At 38.3% G+C, this 17,239-nt stretch overlaps 1 protein-coding gene across 2 annotated transcripts in view; it reads left to right on the top strand.

Moving 5' to 3' along the window:
• Positions 1–17,239, top strand: part of ZDHHC15 (zinc finger DHHC-type palmitoyltransferase 15) — a 236,446-nt gene that overhangs the window by 164,524 nt on the left and 54,683 nt on the right. The gene's annotated exons all lie outside the window — the stretch shown is intronic.

The raw sequence follows: 17,239 nt of genomic DNA, 5'->3' as shown, positions 1-17,239 counted from the left end.
TGCTTACTACTGTGCCTGCAGTATCTGTTTATGTTGCCAATACCAGGCATCAGAGAGTAATATTTACCGGCTAGTCCCAATAATTCAATAGCTGAGAAAAATTTTGAGTTAAAAGTATAATACTTGTCATAAATTGGGGTGAATGATGCTGATGAGGACATGGAAAGGCAATGAGATGAGGAGCAGAGATGGGAAACATGCCTTTCTAAAAGTTTATAGTTAGAATATCTAGTCCCAGGGTCTCTACCTGGAAGTCTGGTTTTATTTATTAATTTGTTCAATATATGAAGTTTATTGTCAAATTGGTTTCCATACACCACCCAGTGCTCATCCCAAAAGGTGCCCTCCTCAATACCCATCACCCACCCGCCCCTCCCTCCCACCCCCCATCAACCTTCAGTTTGTTCTCAGTTTTTAAGAGTCTCTTATGTTTTTCCTCTCTTCCACTCTAAACTCTTTTTTTTTCCTTTCCCTCCCCCATGGGTTTCTCTTAAGTTTCTCAGGATCCACATAAGACTGAAAACATATGGTATCTGTCTTTCTCTGTATGGCTTATTTCACTTAGCATAACACTCTCCAGTTCCATCCATGTTGCTACAAAGGGCCATATTTCATTCTTTCTCATTGCCACATAGTACTGCATTGTGTGTATAAACCACAATTTCTTTATCCATTCATCGGTTGATGGACATTTAGGTTCTTTCCACAATTTGGCTATTGTTGAGAGTACTGCTATAAACCTTGGGGTAAAAGTGCCCCTATGCATCAGTACTCCTGTATCCCTTGGGTAAATTCCTAGCAGTGCTATTGCTGGATCATAGGGTAGGTCTATTTTTAATTTTGGGGGAACATCCACACCGTTTTCCAGAGTGGCTGCACCAATTTGCATTCCCACCAACAGCGCAAGAGGGTTCCTGTTTCTCCACATCCTCTCCAGCATCTATAGTCTCCTGATTTGTTCATTTTTGCCACTCTGATTGGAGTGAGGTGATATCTGAATGTGGTTTTGATTTGTATTTCTCTGATGAGGAGAGACGTTGAGCATCTTTTCATGTGCCTGTTGGCCATCCAGATGTCTTCTTTAGAAAAGTGTCGATTCATGTTTTCTGCCCAATTCTTCACTGGGTTATTTGTTTTTCGGGTGTGGAGTTTGGTGAGCTCTTTATAGATTTTAGATACTAGCCCTTTGTCTGATATGTCATTTGCAAATATCTTTTCCCATTCCGTTGGTTGCCTTTTAGTTATGTTGGTTGTGTCCTTTGCTGTGCAGAAGCTTTTTATCTTCATAAGGTCCCAGTAGTACATTTTTGCTTTTAATTCCCTTGCCTTTGGGGATGTGTCGAGTAAGAGATGGCTACGGCTGAGGTCAGATAGGTCTTTTTCTCCTTTCTCCTCTAGGGTTTTGATGGTTTCCTGTCTCACCTTCAGGTCCTTTATCCATTTAGAGTTCATGTTTGTGAATGGTGTGAGAAAGTGGTCTAGTTTCAATCTTCTGCATGTTGCTGTCCAGTTCTCCCAACACCATTTGTGAAAGAGACTGTCTTTTTTCGATTGGATGTTCTTTGCTTCTTTGTCAAAGATGAGTTGGCCATACGTTTGTGGGTCTAGTTCTGGGGTTTCTATTCTATTCCATTGGTTTATGTGTCTGTTTTCATGCCAATCCCATGCTGTCTTGATGATGACAGCTTTGTAGTAGAGGCTAAAGTCTGGGATTGTGATGCCTCCTGCTTTGGTCTTCTTCTTCAAAATTCCTTTGGCTATTCGGGGCCTTTTGTGGTTCCATATGAATTTTAGGATTGCTTGTTCTAGTTTCGAGAAGAATGCTGGTGCAATTTTGATTGGGATTGCATTGAATGTGTAGATAGCTTTGGGTAGTATTGACATTTTGACAATATTTGCTCTTCCAATCCATGAGCAAGGAATGTTTTTCCATTTCTTTCTATCTTCTTCCATTTCCTTCATAAGCTTTCTCTAGTTTTCTGCACACAGATGTTTTACATCTTTGGTTAGATTTATTCCTAAGTATTTTATGCTTCTTGGTGCAACTGTGAATGGGACCAGTTTCTTTATTTGTCTTTCTGTTGCTTCATTGTTAGTGTATAAGAATGCAACTGATGTCTGTACATTGATTTTGTATCCTGCAACTTTGCTGAATTCATGTATCAGTTCTAGCAGACTTTTGGTGGAGTCTATCGGATTTTCCATGTAAAATATCATGTCATCTGCAAAAAGCGAAAGCTTGACTTCATCTTTGCCAATTTTGATGCCTTTGATTTCCTTTTGTTGTCTGATTGCTGATGCTAGCACTTCCAACACTATGTTCAACAACAGCGGTGAGAGTGGGCATCCCTGTCGTGTTCCTGATCTCAGGGAAAAAGCTCTCAGTTTTTCCCCATTGAGGATGATGTTAGCTGTGGACTTTTCATAAATGGCTTGATGCTGTTTAAGTATGTTCCTTCTATCCCAACTTTCTTAAGGGTTTTTATTAAGAAAGTTTGCTGGATTTTGTCAAAGGCCTTTTCTGCATCGATTGACAGGATCATATGGTTCTTATCTTTTCTTTTATTAATGTGATGTATCACGTTGATTCATTTGTGAATGTTGAACCATCCCTGCATCCCAGGAATGAATCCCACTTGATCATGGTGAATAATTCTTTTTATATGCTGTTGAATTCGATTTGCTAGTATCTTATTGAGAATTTTTGCATCCATATTCATCAGGGATATTGGCCTGTAGTTCTCTTTTTTTTACTGGGTCTCTGTCTGGTTTAGGAATCAAAGTTATACTGGCTACATAGAATGAGTCTGGAAGTTTTCCTTCCCTTTCTATTTCTTGGAATAGCTTGAGAAGGATAGGTATTATCTCTGCTTTAAACGTCTGGTAGAACTCCCCTGGGAAGCCATCTGGTCCTGGACTCTTGTTTATTGGGAGATTTTTGATGACTGATTCAATTTCTTCACTGGTTATGGGTCTGTTCAAGCTTTCTATTTCCTCCTGATTGAGTTTTGGAAGGGTTTGGGTGTTTAGGAATTTGTCCATTTCTTCCAGGTTGTCCAGTTTGTTGGCATATAATTTTTCATAGTATTCCCTGATGATTGTTTGTATCTCTGAGGGATTGGTTGTAATAATTCCATTTTCCTTCATGATTTTATCTATTTGGGTCCTCTCCCTTTTCTTTTTGAGAAGCCTGGCTAGAGGTTTATCAATTTTGTGTATTTTTTCAAAAAACCAACTCTTGGTTTCCTTGATCTGCTCTACCGTTTTTTTTTAGATTCTATATTGTTTATTTCTGCTCTGATCTTTATTATTTCTCTTCTTCTGCTGGATTTAGGCTGTCTTTGCTGTCCTGCTTCCATTTCATTTAGGTGTGATGTTAGATTTTGTATTTGGGACTTTTCTTGTTTCTTGTGATTGGCCTGGATTGCAATGTATTTTCCTCTCAGGACTGCCTTTGCTGCCTCCCAAAGCGTTTGGATTGCTGTATTTTCATTTTCATTTGTTTCCATATATTTTTTAATTTCTTGTCTAATTGCCTGGTTGACCCATTCATTCTTTAGTAGGGTGTTCTTTAACCTCCATGCTTTTGGAGGTTTTCCAGACTTTTTCCTGTGGTTGATTTCAAGCTTCATGGCATTGTGGTCTGAAAGTATGCATGGTATGATTTCAATTCTTGTATACTTATGAAGGGCTGTTTTGTGACCCAGTATGTGATCTATCTTGGAGAATGTTCCATGTGCACTCGAGAAAAAAGTATATTCTGTTGCTTTGGGATGCAGAGTTGTAAATATATGTGTCAAGTCCATGTGATCCAATGTGTCATTCAGGGCCCTTGTTTCTTTATTGACCATGTGTCTAGATGATCTATCCCTTGTTTTAAGTGGAGTATTAAAGTATATATAAGTCTGTCTGATATAAGTATGGCTACTCCAGCTTTCTTCTGACTTCCAGTGGCATGATAAATAGTTCCCCATCCCCTCACTCTAAATCTGAAGGTGTCCTCAGGTCTAAAATGAGTCTCTTGTAGACAGCAAATAGATGGGTCTTGTTTTTTTTCCATTCTGATACCCTATGTCTTTTGGTTGGTGCATTCAATCCATTTACATTCAGTGTTATTATAGAAAGATATGGGTTGAGTCATTTTGATGTCCGTAGGTTTCATGCTTGTAGCGATGTCCCTGGTACTTTGTCTCACAGGATCCCCCTTAGGATCTCTTGTAGGGCTGGTTTAGTGGTGATGAATTCCTTCAGTTTTTGTTTGTTTGGGAAGACCTTTATCTCTCCTTCCATTCTAAATGACAGACTTGCTGGATAAAGGATTCTCGGCTGCATATTTTTCCTGTTCATCACATTGAAGATCTCCTGCCATTCCTTTCTGGCTTGCCAAGTGTCAGTAGAGATCAGTCATGAGTCTTATAGGTCTCCCTTTATATGTTAGAGCACGTTTATCTCTAGCTGCTTTCAGAATTTTCTCTTCATCCTTGTATTTTGCCAGTTCCACTATGATATGTCATGCAGAAGATTGATTCAAGTTACGTCTGAAGGGAGTTCTCTATGCCTCTTGGATTTCAATGCCTTTTTCCTTACCCAGATCAGGAAAATTCTCAGCTATGATTTCTTCAAGTACACCTTCAGCACCTTTCCCTCTCTCTTCTTCCTCTGCCATATCAATTATGCGTAGGTTATTTCTCTTTAGTGCATCACTTAGTTCTCTATTTTTCCCCTCATACTCCTGTATTTTTTTGTCTCTCTTTTTCTCAGCATCCTCTTTTTCCATAATTTTATCTTCTAGTTCACCTATTCCCTCCTCTACCTCTTCATCCGAGCCCTAGTTGTCTCCATTTTATTTTGCAGTTCATTGATAGCATTTTTTAGCTCCTCCTGACTGTTCCTTAGTCCCTTGATCTCTGTAGCAAGAGATTCTATGCTGTCCTTTATACTGTTTTCAAGCCCAGCGATTAATTTTATGACTATTATTCTAAATTCACTTTCTGTTATACTGTTTAAATCATTTTTGGTCAGTTCGTTAGCTGTTGTTATTTCCTGGACGTTTTTCTGAGGGGAATTCTTCTGTTTCGTCATTTTGGATAGTCCCTGGAGTGGTGTGGGACTGGGGGGCACTTCCCCTGTGCTGTCTTGAATAACTTGCATTGGTGGGCGGGGCCGCAGTCAGACCTGATGTCTGCCCCCAGCCCACCGCTGGCGCCATAGTCAGACTGGTGTGTGCCTTCTCTTCCCCTCTCCTAGGGGCGGGATTCACTGTGGGGTGGCGTGGCCTGTCTGGGCTACTTGCACACTGCTAGGCTGGTGCTAGGGATCTGGTGTATTAGCTGGGGTGGATCGGCAAGGTGCACAGGGGCAGGAGGGTCAGGCTCAGCTCGCTTTTCCTTCAGAGATCTGCTTCAGGAGGGGCCCTCCGGTAGCAGGAGGGAGTCAGACCCACTGGAGAGATGGATCTGGAGAAGCACAGTGTTGGGTGTTTGCACGCTGCAAGCAAGTTCCCCGGCAGGAACTGGTTCCCTTTGGGATTTTTGCTGGGGAATGGGAGAGGGAGATGGCGCTGGCGAGTGCCTTTGTTCCCCACCAAGCTGAGCTCTGTCATCCCGGGCTCAAGAACTCTCCCTCCCGTTGTCCTCCAGCCCTCCCATTCTCCCAGCAGAGCTGTTAGCTTATAACCTTCCAGATGTCAAGTCCCTCTTACTGTCGGAACACACTCCGTCTGGCCTCCACTTTTGCAAGCCAGACTTGGGGGCTCTGCTTGGCTGGCGGGCCACCCCTCTGCCCCGGCTTCCTCCCGCCAGTCCGTGTAGCGCGCACCACCTTGCCGCCCTTCCTACCCTCTTCTGTGGGCCTCTTGTCTGCACTTGGCTCAGGAGACTCCGTTCTGCTAGTCTTCTGGCAGTATTCTGGGTTATTTAGGCAGGTGTAGGTGGAATCTAAGTGATCAGCAGGACGCGCGGTGAGCCCAGCGTCCTCCTACGCTGCCATCTTCCCAGGATCCCTTGAAGTCTGGATTTAGAGTAAGGCAGTTTACTGAGACTAAGGAAGATAAAATGTTCCAAAATTCAGTTACAAAGGAAAAGAACTCTTCCCAGCAGAAAGAAATTATAACAAAACCAAATCCCTTATCTATTCCTGCTGACTTTTTATTGAAAAATTGACTGTATTTTGACCTACCTTCCTTCAGCTATCACTCTTTCTTTTTTTATTCTTTTTCAAGTTTTTATTTAAATTCCAGTTAACATACAGTGTAATATTAGTTTCAGGTATAAAATTTAGTGATTCAACACTTACAAGAAATACAAGGTGCTCACCACAACATGTGCCCTCTGTAAACACCATGACCTATTTAACCCATCCCTTGCCCTCCTCCCTTCTGATAGCCATCAGTTTGTTCTCCATATTGAGGTTCAGCCTTTTGGTTTTATTCTCTTTTTTTCCACCTATGTTTGTTTAGTTGCTTAAATTCCACATATGAGTGCAACCATATGGTATTTGTCTTTCTCTGACTGACTTATTTCATTTAGCATAACACTCTCTCACTCTATGTATGTTCTTGCAAATGGCAAGATTTCTATCTTTTATATGGCTGAGTAATAGTCCATTGTATATACCACATCTTCTTTATCCATTCTTCAGTCGATGGACATTGGGGCTCTTTCCTAATTTGGCTCTTGCAGATAATGCTGCTATAAACATTGGGGTGCATATATTCCTTCGAATTAGTAATTTTGTATCCTTTGGGTAAATACCTAGTAGTGCAATTGCTGGATCTTAGGGTAGTTCTATTTTAACTTTTTGAAGAACCTCCATAACAGTTTTCCAGAGTGGCTGAACCAGTTTGCATTCCTACCAACAGTATAAGTCCACTGAACCAGCCCTGCAAGAAATTTTAAAGGGGACTTTCTGAGGGGAGAAAATATATATCAAAAGCAACAAAAGATTATAAAGGACCAGAGAACACCACCAGAAACTCCAACTCTACAAGCATCATAATGGCAATAAATTCATATCTTTCAGTACTCACTCTAAACGTCAGTGGACTCAATGCTCCAATCAAAAGACATAGGGTAACAGAATGGATAAGAAAACAAGATCCATCTATATGCTGTTTACAAGAGACCCACTTTAGACCTAAAGACACCTTCTGGTTGAAAATGCGGGGATGGAGAACCATCTATCAACAAAAGAAAGCCAGAGTAGCCATACTTACATCAGACAATTTAGACTTTAAAATAAAGACTGTATCAAGAGATGCAGAAGGGCATTCTATCATAATCAAGGGGTCTATAGAACAAGAAGACCTAACAATTGTAAACATTTATGCACCAAATGTGGCAGCACCCAAATATATAAATCAATTAATCACAAACAAAGAAACTCATCGATAGTAATACCATAACAGTTGGAGACTTCAACACCCCGCTCACAGCAATGGACAGATCATCGAATCAAAACATCAACAAGGAAACAATGGCTTTGAATGACACACTGGACCAGATGGACTTAACAGATATATTCAGAACATTTCATCCTAAAGCAGCAGAATATACATTCTTCTCCAGTGCACATGGAACGTTCTCCAGAATGGACGATGTACTGGGACACAAATCAGCCCTAAGTACGTACAAAAAGATCGAGATCATACCGTGCATATGTTCAGACCACAACGCTATGAAACTCGAAATCAACACAAGAAAAAATTTGGAAAGGTAACAAATACTTGGGGACTGAAGAACATCCTACTGAAGAATGAATGGGCTAACCAAGCAGTTAACGAGGAAATTAAAAAGTATATGGAAGTCAATGAAAATGATAACACCACAACCCAAAACCTCTGGGACACAGCAAAGGCGGTCATAAGAGGAAAGCATATAGCAATCCAGGCCTTCCTAAAGAAGGAAGAAAGATCTCAGATACACAACCTAACCTTACGCCTTAAGGAGCTGCAAAAAGAACAGCAAATAAAACCCCAAACCAGCCGAAGACAGGAAATAATAAAGATTAGAGCAGAAATTAATGCTATTGAAACCAAAAAAAAAAACAGTAGAACAGATCAATGAAACCAGAAGCTGGTTCTTTGAAAGAATTAACACAATTGTTAAACCACTAGCCTGTATGATCAAGAAGAAAAAGGAAAGGACCCAAATAAATAAAATCAAAAATGAAAGAGGAGAGATCACAACCAACACAGCAGAAATAAAAACAATAATGAGAGAATATTATGAGCAATTATATGCCAATAAAATGGGCAATCTGGAAGAAATGGACAAATTCCTAGAAATGTATACACTACCAACACTGAAACAGGAAGACATAGAAAATTTGAACAGACCCATAACCAGTAAGGAAATCAAATTAGCAATCAAAAATCTGCCAAGAAACAAGAGTCCAGGGCCAGATGGCTTTCCAGGGGAATTCTACCAAACATTTAAGGAAGAGTTAACACCTATTCTCTTGTAACTGTTCCAAAAAATAGAAATGGAAGGAAAACTTCCAAACTCTTTCTATGAAGCCAGCATTACCTTTACCCCAAAACCAGACAGAGACCCCACTAAAAAGGAGAACTATAGACCAATTTCCCTGATGAACATGGATGCAAAAATCCTCAACAAGATATTAGCCAACTGGCTCCAAGAATACATTAAAAAAAAAATTATTCACCACGACCAAGTGGGATTTATACCTGGGATGCAGGGCTGGTTCAATATCCACAAAACAATTAACGTGATTCATCACATCAATAAAAGAAAGGACAAGAACCATATGATCCTCTCAATAGATGCAGAGAAAGCTTTGGGATGAGCACTGGGTGTTGTATGGAAACCAATTTGTCAATAAATTTCAGAAAAAAAAAAAGAATTATATTACAAGGTACTGTAAAATAGGTTTTTTTAAGGATCTTGAGTATAAGAAAAACTGGAAGTGTAAACTATAGAGGAAACATTTATAAATGGAAGATCAGCAAATAAAAGTTGAGCAAGATAAAAAAAAAAAAAGATGCAGAGAAAGCATTTGACAAAATACAGCCTCCTTTCTTGATAAAAACCTTCAAGAAAGTAGGGATAGAAGGAGCATACCTAGAGGTCATAAAAGCCATATATGAACGACCCAATGCTAATATCCTCCTCAATGGGGAAAAACTGAGAGCTTTCCCCCTAAGATTAGGAAGAAGACAGGGATGTCCACTCTCGCCACTGTTATTCAACATAGTATTGGAAGTCTTAGCCTCTGCAATCAGACAACACAAAAAAATAAAAGGCATCCAAATTGGCCAGGAGGAGGTCAAACTTTCACTCTTCGCAGATGACATGATACTCTATATGGAAAACCCAAAAGATTCCACCAAAAACTGCTAGAATTGATTCATAAATTCAGAAAAGTTGCAGGATATAAAATCAATGCACAGAAATTGGTTGCATTCCTATACACCAACAATGAAGCAACAGAAACAGAAATCAAGGAATCGATCCCATTTACAGTTGCACAAAAAACCATAAAATACGTAGGAATAAGCCTAACCAAAGAGGTGAAAAATATATACACTGAAAACTATAGAAAGCTCATGAAAGAAATTGAAGAAGACAAAAAAAATGGAAAAAGATTCCATGTTCCTTGATAGGAAGAACAAATATTGTTAAAATGTTGATACCACCAAAAGCCATCTACATATTTAATGCAATCCCTATCAAAGTAACACCAGCATTCTTCACAGAGCTAGAACAAATAATCCTAAAATTTGTATGGAACTAGAAAAGACCTCAAATAGCCAAAGCAATCTTGAAAAAGCCAACCAAAGCAGGAGACATCACAATCCCAGACTTCAAGCTATACTACAAAGCTGTAATCATCAAGACAGTATGGTACTGGCACAAGAAAAGACATTCAGATCAATGGAACAGAATACGGAACCCAGAAATTGAACCACAAATGTATGGCCAACTAATCTTTGACAAAGTAGGAAAGAATATCCAAAACCATAAAGACAGTCTCTTCAGCAAGTGGTGCTGTTAAAACTAGACAGCAACATGCAGAAGAATGAACCTGGACCACTTTCTTACACCACACACAAAAATAAACTCAAAATGGATAAAAGATCTTAATGTAAGACAGGAAGACATCAAAATCCTCAAGGAGAAAGCAGGCAAAAACCTCTTTGATCTTGCCCGCAGCAACTTCTTACTCTACACGTCTCCGGAGGCAAGGGAAACAAAAGCAAATTGAACTACTGGGACCTCATCAAAATAAAAAGCTTCTGCACAGCGAAGGAAACAATCAGCAAAACTAAAAGGCAACCGACAGAATGGGAGAAGATATTTGCAAATGACATATCAAATAAAGGGTTAGTATCCATAATCTATAAAGAACTTCTCAAACTCAACACCCAAAAAACAAATAATCCAGTGAAGAAATGAGTGAAAAACATGAATAGACACTTCTCCAAGGAAGACATCCCGATGGCCAACCGACACATGAAAAAATGCTCACCATCACTCATCATCAGGGAAATACAAATCAAAACCACAATGAGATACCACCTCACACCTGTCAGAATGGCTAACATGAACAACTCAGGCACCAACAGATGTTGGCGAGGATGTGGAGAAAGAGGATCTCTTTTGCATTGTTGACAGGAATGCAAACTGGTGCAGCCACTCTGGAAAACAGTATGGAGGTTCCTCAAAAAACTAAAAATAGAACTATCCTACGACCCAGCAATTGCACTTCTAGGCATTTATCCATGGGATACAGGTGTCCTGTTTCGAAGGGACACATGCACCCCCATGTTTATAGCAGCACTATCAACAATAGCCAAAGTATGGAAAGAGCCCAAATGTCCCTTGATGGATGAATGGATAAAGAAGATGTGGTATATGTGTACAATGGAGTATTACTCGGCAATCAAAAAGAATGAAATCTTGCCATTTGCAGCTACATGGATGGAACTGGGGGGTATTATGCTAAGTGAAATTAGTCAGTCAGAGAAAGGCAAAAATCATGTGACTTAACTCATATGAGGACTTTAATAGACAAAAGAGATGAACATAAGGGAAGGGAAACAAAAATAATATAAAAACGGGGAGGGGGACAAAACAGAAGAGACTCATAGATACGGAGAACAAACAGGATTACTGGAGGGGTTGTGGGATGGGGGATGGGCTAAATGGCTAAGGGGCATTAAGGAATCTACTCCTGAAATCATTGTTGCACTATATGCTAACTAATTTGGATGTAAATTTTTAAAAATAAAAAAAAACTTTTTAAATAGAATTACCCTATAAGCTAGCAATTCCACTACTAGGTATCTGCCCAAGAGAAATGAAAACATATATCTACACAAAGACTTAAATATGGATTCTTACAGAAACATTTTCATAATTAACCAAAATATAGAAACAATCCATATATCCATATACTGATGGTTAGACACAATATGGGCTATCTATACAATAAAATATTACTTAGCAATAAAACTGAATGGTATACTGATATGTTCAAGATAGATGAATCTCAAAAAACATGCTGAGTGAAAGAAGCCAGTAATAAAAGACCACATATTGTATGATCCCTTTGAAAAGAAATACATAAATTTATAGAAACAGAAAATAGATTCAGTGAGTGCCTAGGGAAAGGAATCAGAAGAAAGGGTTAAGGTATTTGTCTTTCTCTGTATGACTTATTTCACTTAGCATAACACTCTCCACTTCCATATGTTTTTACTCTTATGTGGATCCTGAGAATCTTAACAGAAGTCTATGGGGGAGGGGAAGAAAAAAAAGAGGTTAGAGAGGGAGAGACTCTTAAAAACTGAGAAAAAACTGAGGGTTGATGGGGGGTGGGAGAGAGGGGAGGGTGGGTGATAGGTAGTGAGGAGGGCACCTTTTGGGATGAGCACTGGGTGTTGTATGGAAACCAATTTGACAATAAATTTCATATTTAAAAAAATAATAAATAAATTGGTGAAAATAATGTCAACTTTGAATGTTTAAAAAAATGAAAAGACAATAAAAAGAAAGGTTTAAGGGAGGTAAGGTTTTTGGGGAGGTAATGAAAATGTTCTAAAATTGGATATGGTAATGGTTACATAACTCTGTTAAGTATATTAAAACCCATTCACTTTTACACACTAAACAAGTGAACTTGAAAGTGCAAAAAAAAAAAAAAAAGGTTCCATTCTCCAACATTATCCTCGCCAACACCTGTTGTTTCTTGTGCTGTTGATTTTACCATTCTGACCGGTGTGAGGGTATATCTCATTGTGGTTTTGATTTATATTTCCCTGATGGTGAGTGATGTTGACCATCTTTTCCTGTGTCTGTTGGACATCTGGATGTCTTTGGAAAAGTATCTATTCCTGTCTTCTGCCCATTTCTTAACTGGATTATTTGGTTTTGGGGGTTTTATATGCTCTTTATATATTTTGGAATACCAAACTTTATCAGATATGTCCTTTGTAAATATCTTCTCCCATTCTATAGGGTGCTTTTAGTTTTGTGGATTGTACACTTCTCTGTGCAAAAGCTTTTTATTTTGATGAAGTCCCAACAGCTTAATTTTGCTTTTCTTTCCCTTGCCTCAGCAGACATATCTAGAAAGAAGTTGCTTTAGCTGATGTCACACATTACTGCCTATGTTTTCCTCTAAGATTTCAACGGTTTCCTGTCTCAAATTTAGGTCTTTCATCCATTTTGAATTTAGTTTTGTGTATGGTGTAAGAAAGTGATCCAGTTTCATTCTTTTTCATGTTGCTGTCCACTTTTCCCAACACCCTTTGTTGAAGATACTATTTTCCATTTGGATATTCCTTCCTCCTTTTTCAAAGATTAATGACCGTATGGTTATGGATTCGTCTCTGGGTTTTCTATTCTGTTCCATCAATCTATGTGTCTATTCTTTGCTCAAGTACAATATTGTTTTGATCACTACAGCTTTATAATAAAACTTGAAGTCCAGAATTCTGATGCCTCCAGCTTTGCTTTACTTTTTCAAGGTTGCTTTGGCTATTTGTAGTCTTTTTTTATTCTATACAAATTTTAAGATTGTTTGTTTCAGCTCTGTGAAAAATGTTGTTAATATTTTGATAGGTATTGCATTAAATGTATAGATTGCTTTGGGCAGTTATAGACATTTTAACAATAATTGTTCTTCTAATCCATGAGCAAGGAATTTTTTTCCATTTCTTTGTGTCATCTTCAGTTTCTTTCATCAGTGTTTTATACGTTTCAGAGTACAGATCTTTCATCTCTTTTGTTAGGTTTATTTTTAAGTGTCATATAGTTTTGGGTGCAATTGTAAATGGGATTGATTCCTTGATTTCTCTCCCTGCTACTTCATTATTGTCTATAGAAATGCAAAAGATTTCTGTATGTTGATTTTATATCCTGCAACTTGGCAGATCTGTATCAGTTCTAGCAATTTTGGGGTGATTCTTTTGGGTTTTCTATACAGACTGTATGTCATCTGCAAATAGTGAAAGTCTTACTTCTTTCTTGCCAATTTAATTATTTTTAGTGTCTGTTTGCTGAGATTAGGACTTCCAGTACTATGTTGAATAACAATGGTGAGAGTGGACATCCCTGTCTTGTTCCTGACAAAAGAGGAAAAGCTCTGAGTTTTTCCCCATTGAGGATGATATTAGCTGTGGGATTTTCATATATAGCCTTTACTATGTTCAGGTATATTACCTCTAAACCTGCTTTGTTGAGGGTTTTTAACATGAATTAATATTGTACTTTGTGAAGTGCTTTTTCTGTATCTATTAAAATGATCATATGTTTCTTATACTTTCTTTTATTAATGTAGTGTGTAATGTTGATTGGTTTGCAAATAATGAGCCACCCTTGCAGCCCAGGAGTAAATCCCACTTAATTGTGGTGAATGATTCTTTTAATGTACTGTCGGATTCTATTTTCTAGTATTTTATTAAGAAGTTTTGCATCCATGTTCATCAGGGATATTGGCCTGTAGTTCTCTTTTTTAATCAATATTTTCTGGGTTTGGTATCAGGGTAATGCTGGCCTCATAGAATGAATTTGGAAGTTTTCCTTCCAATTCTATCATTTGAAATAGTTTGAGAAGAATAGATACTAACTTTTCCTTAAATGTTTGGTAGAATTCACCTGTGAAGCTATCTGGCTGTGAACTTCTGTTTGTTGGGAGATTTTTATATACTGATTCAATGTACTTGATGGTTGTGTCTGCTCAAGTTTTTTTTATTTCTTCCTGTTTTACTTTAGATGGTTTATATGTTTCTAGGAATTTATCGACTTCCTCCAGATTATCCAATTTGTTCGCATATAATTTTCCGTAGTATTCTCATAATTATTTGTATTTCTGTGGTATTGGTTGTTATTTCTCCTCTCCTCTCTCTCATTTGTGATTTTATTTATTTGTGTTCTTTTACTATTCTATTGGATAGGTCTGGCTAGGGGGGTAATCAATTTTATTAATTGTTTCCTAGAACCAGCTCTGGGCTTCATTGATCTGTTCTATTGCTTTTTCATTTTCTATATCATTTATTTCTGCTCTAATCTTTACTATTCCCCTTCTTATGCTGGCTTTAGGCTTCATTTGTTTTTCTAGCTCCTTTAGATGTAAGGTCAGGTTGTTAATTTGATATTTTTCTTGCTTCTTGAAGTAGGCTTGTATTGCCTACCATACCATACCTTATATGTTCCTTCTGAGGAGTGCTTTCCACTGCATCCCAAAGGTTTGGACCATTACATTTTCATTTTCATTTGTTTCCATGTATTTTTTATTTCCCCTTTGCTTTTCTTGTTGACCCATTCATTGTTTCCTAGCATGTTGTTTAACCTCCATATATTTGTGGTATTTCCAGGTCTTTTCTTGTGGTTAACTTCAAGTTTCATAGTGTTATGGTCAGAAAATATGCATGGTATGATCTCAATCCTTTTGTACTTGTTGAAGCCTAATAAGTGATCTATTCTGGAAAATGTCATATGTACACTTGAGAAGAATGTGTATTCTGTTGTTTAAGATGGAATGTTCTGAATATATCTGTTAAGTCCATCAGATCCAGTGTGCCATTCATAGCCATTGTTTCCTGGTTTCTTTTCTGTACAGATGCTCTGTCCATTAATGTAAGTGGGGTGTTAACGTCCCCTACTATTATTGTATTATTATGAATTAGTTCCTTTATGTTTGTTATTAACTGTTTTATACATTTGAGTGTTTTCATGTTAGGTGTATAGATATTTACAATTGTTGTATACTCTTGTTGAACTGTCCCAGTTATTATTATATAGTGCCCTTCGTCATCACTTGTTGTAGTCTTTTTTTAAAAATCTGGTTTGTTCAATATGAATATTGTTACTCCAACTTTCTTTTGATGTTCATTTCCATGATAAATGTTTCTCCATTCCCTCATTTTCAATATGCAAGTGTCCTTAGGTCTAAAATGAGTCTCTTGTAGGTAGCTTATAGGTGGGTTCGTTTTTTCATCCATCCTGACATCCTATTTTTGATTAAGGTTTTTAGTCCATTTATAATCAGAGTAAGTATTGATAGGTAGGTATTTACTGCCATGTTATTACTTGTTTTTTTATTGTTTCTGAAGATTTTCTCTGTCCCTTCCCTATCTTTGTCACTTCTGGTCTTTCCTTTCCACTCAAAGAGTACCCTTTAATATTTCTTGCAGGGCTGGTTTAGTGATCATGAACTCCTTTAGTTTTTGTTTTTCTGGGAAAGTCTTTATTTCTCCTCTATTCTGAATGATAGGATTGCTGGATAGAGTATTCTTGGCTGCAGATTTCCCCCATTCATCATTTTGAATATATCCTACCACTCCCGTCTTGGCTTGCCACCTTTCTGTTGAGAAATATCCAGCTAGCCTTATGGGTCTTCCCTTGTAAGTAAATGACTTATTTTGTTTTGCTGCTTTTAAGTTTTTTTTATTTATCAGTGTATTTTACAAGTTTAATTATTATATGTGTTGTTGTTGGCCTGCTTTAGGTGATTTTGACAGGAGTTCTCTGTGCCTCCTCAATTTCAATGTCTGTTTCCTTCCCCAGATTAGGGAGGTTTTCATCTATAATTTCTTCAAATAAAATTTTCTGAACCCTTTTCTCTCTCTTCTCTCTTCTTTCTCTATCTTTTCTTCTTCTTTCTTTCTCTTCTTCTGAGACTCCTATAATATGAATGTTTTTACATTTGGTAGAGTCACTGAGTTCATGAAGTCTATCCTTGTGTTGCATAAGTCTTCTTTCTCCCTTTTGTTCAGCTTCGTTATTTTCCTTTATCTTCTTTATCACTTATTCATTCCTCTGCTACTTCCATCCTTATGTTCATTGCATCAAGTCTGATTCTAATCTCAGTTACTGCATTTTTCATATTTTACTGTTTTTTAACTGTTTTATCTCTGCATTATGGAGCTCCCTGAATCTTCAATTCTTTTCTCAAGCCCAGTGTGTATCCTTATGATTGTTGCTTTAAATTCTCCATCAGGCATGTTATTTTTCTGTTTTTCTTAGATCTCTGGTAGTGACCTTATCTTATTCTTTCATTTGGGATGAATTCCTCTGTCTTTGCATTTTGTCTAAGGCTCTGTCTTCTTCTGTTGTTAGAAGAGCCCAATACGTTTCCTGCTCTTGAGAGTAATTGCTTTATAAAGAAAAGGTCATAGAGTGTCCAGGGCCTGGCACTTCAGGGAGTGTCTGCTGTGTGCTGTGTACACTCTGCTTCTGGGTTTTGGCTATTCTGTCCTTCAAGCCAGTCTTCTACAGAGTCTCTTCTTGCTGGAAGTGGTCACAATTTGGTACTTGGCCAGAATGTGGTGAGTTTTAACTAGGTGTACACTGGTCTGCTTGTGAAATGAGACCTGATACTACTTACACTAGAACTGAAGCCCTGTAGAACTCTGTAGTTAAGAGATGTGCTGGGGGGGGGGCATTGTTCTAAGACTGGAGCAGACTAGATTGAGTGGGGCAGTACTTTCAGAGCACAGGGTGTGGACTTAGAATAAGCAGATTAAGCAACCACTATTGGTGCTCTGCTGTTTACCACATGTGGCTCTGTGTTTAGGCTGAGGGGCAAGGGGGGAAATGGTACCAGCCAGCCTCTTTGTCCCCAGATAGGAGTCTTCATGCCCCACTGCTCTCAGGAAAGCACACTGTCTGCCTCTGGGTTGTTTGCCTGCCTTCCCTCCAGGAGCAGCTCAGTGCCCTCTGGGCTCTCTCCCAGCAAGACTGGTGACTTTTAAAAGTCCAGGCTTTAGGGATAG

This window comes from Prionailurus bengalensis, chromosome X (assembly GCF_016509475.1).
Source record: "Prionailurus bengalensis isolate Pbe53 chromosome X, Fcat_Pben_1.1_paternal_pri, whole genome shotgun sequence".
Taxonomy (NCBI): domain Eukaryota; kingdom Metazoa; phylum Chordata; class Mammalia; order Carnivora; family Felidae; genus Prionailurus; species Prionailurus bengalensis.
This window is presented reverse-complemented; position numbering and strand designations above follow the sequence as displayed.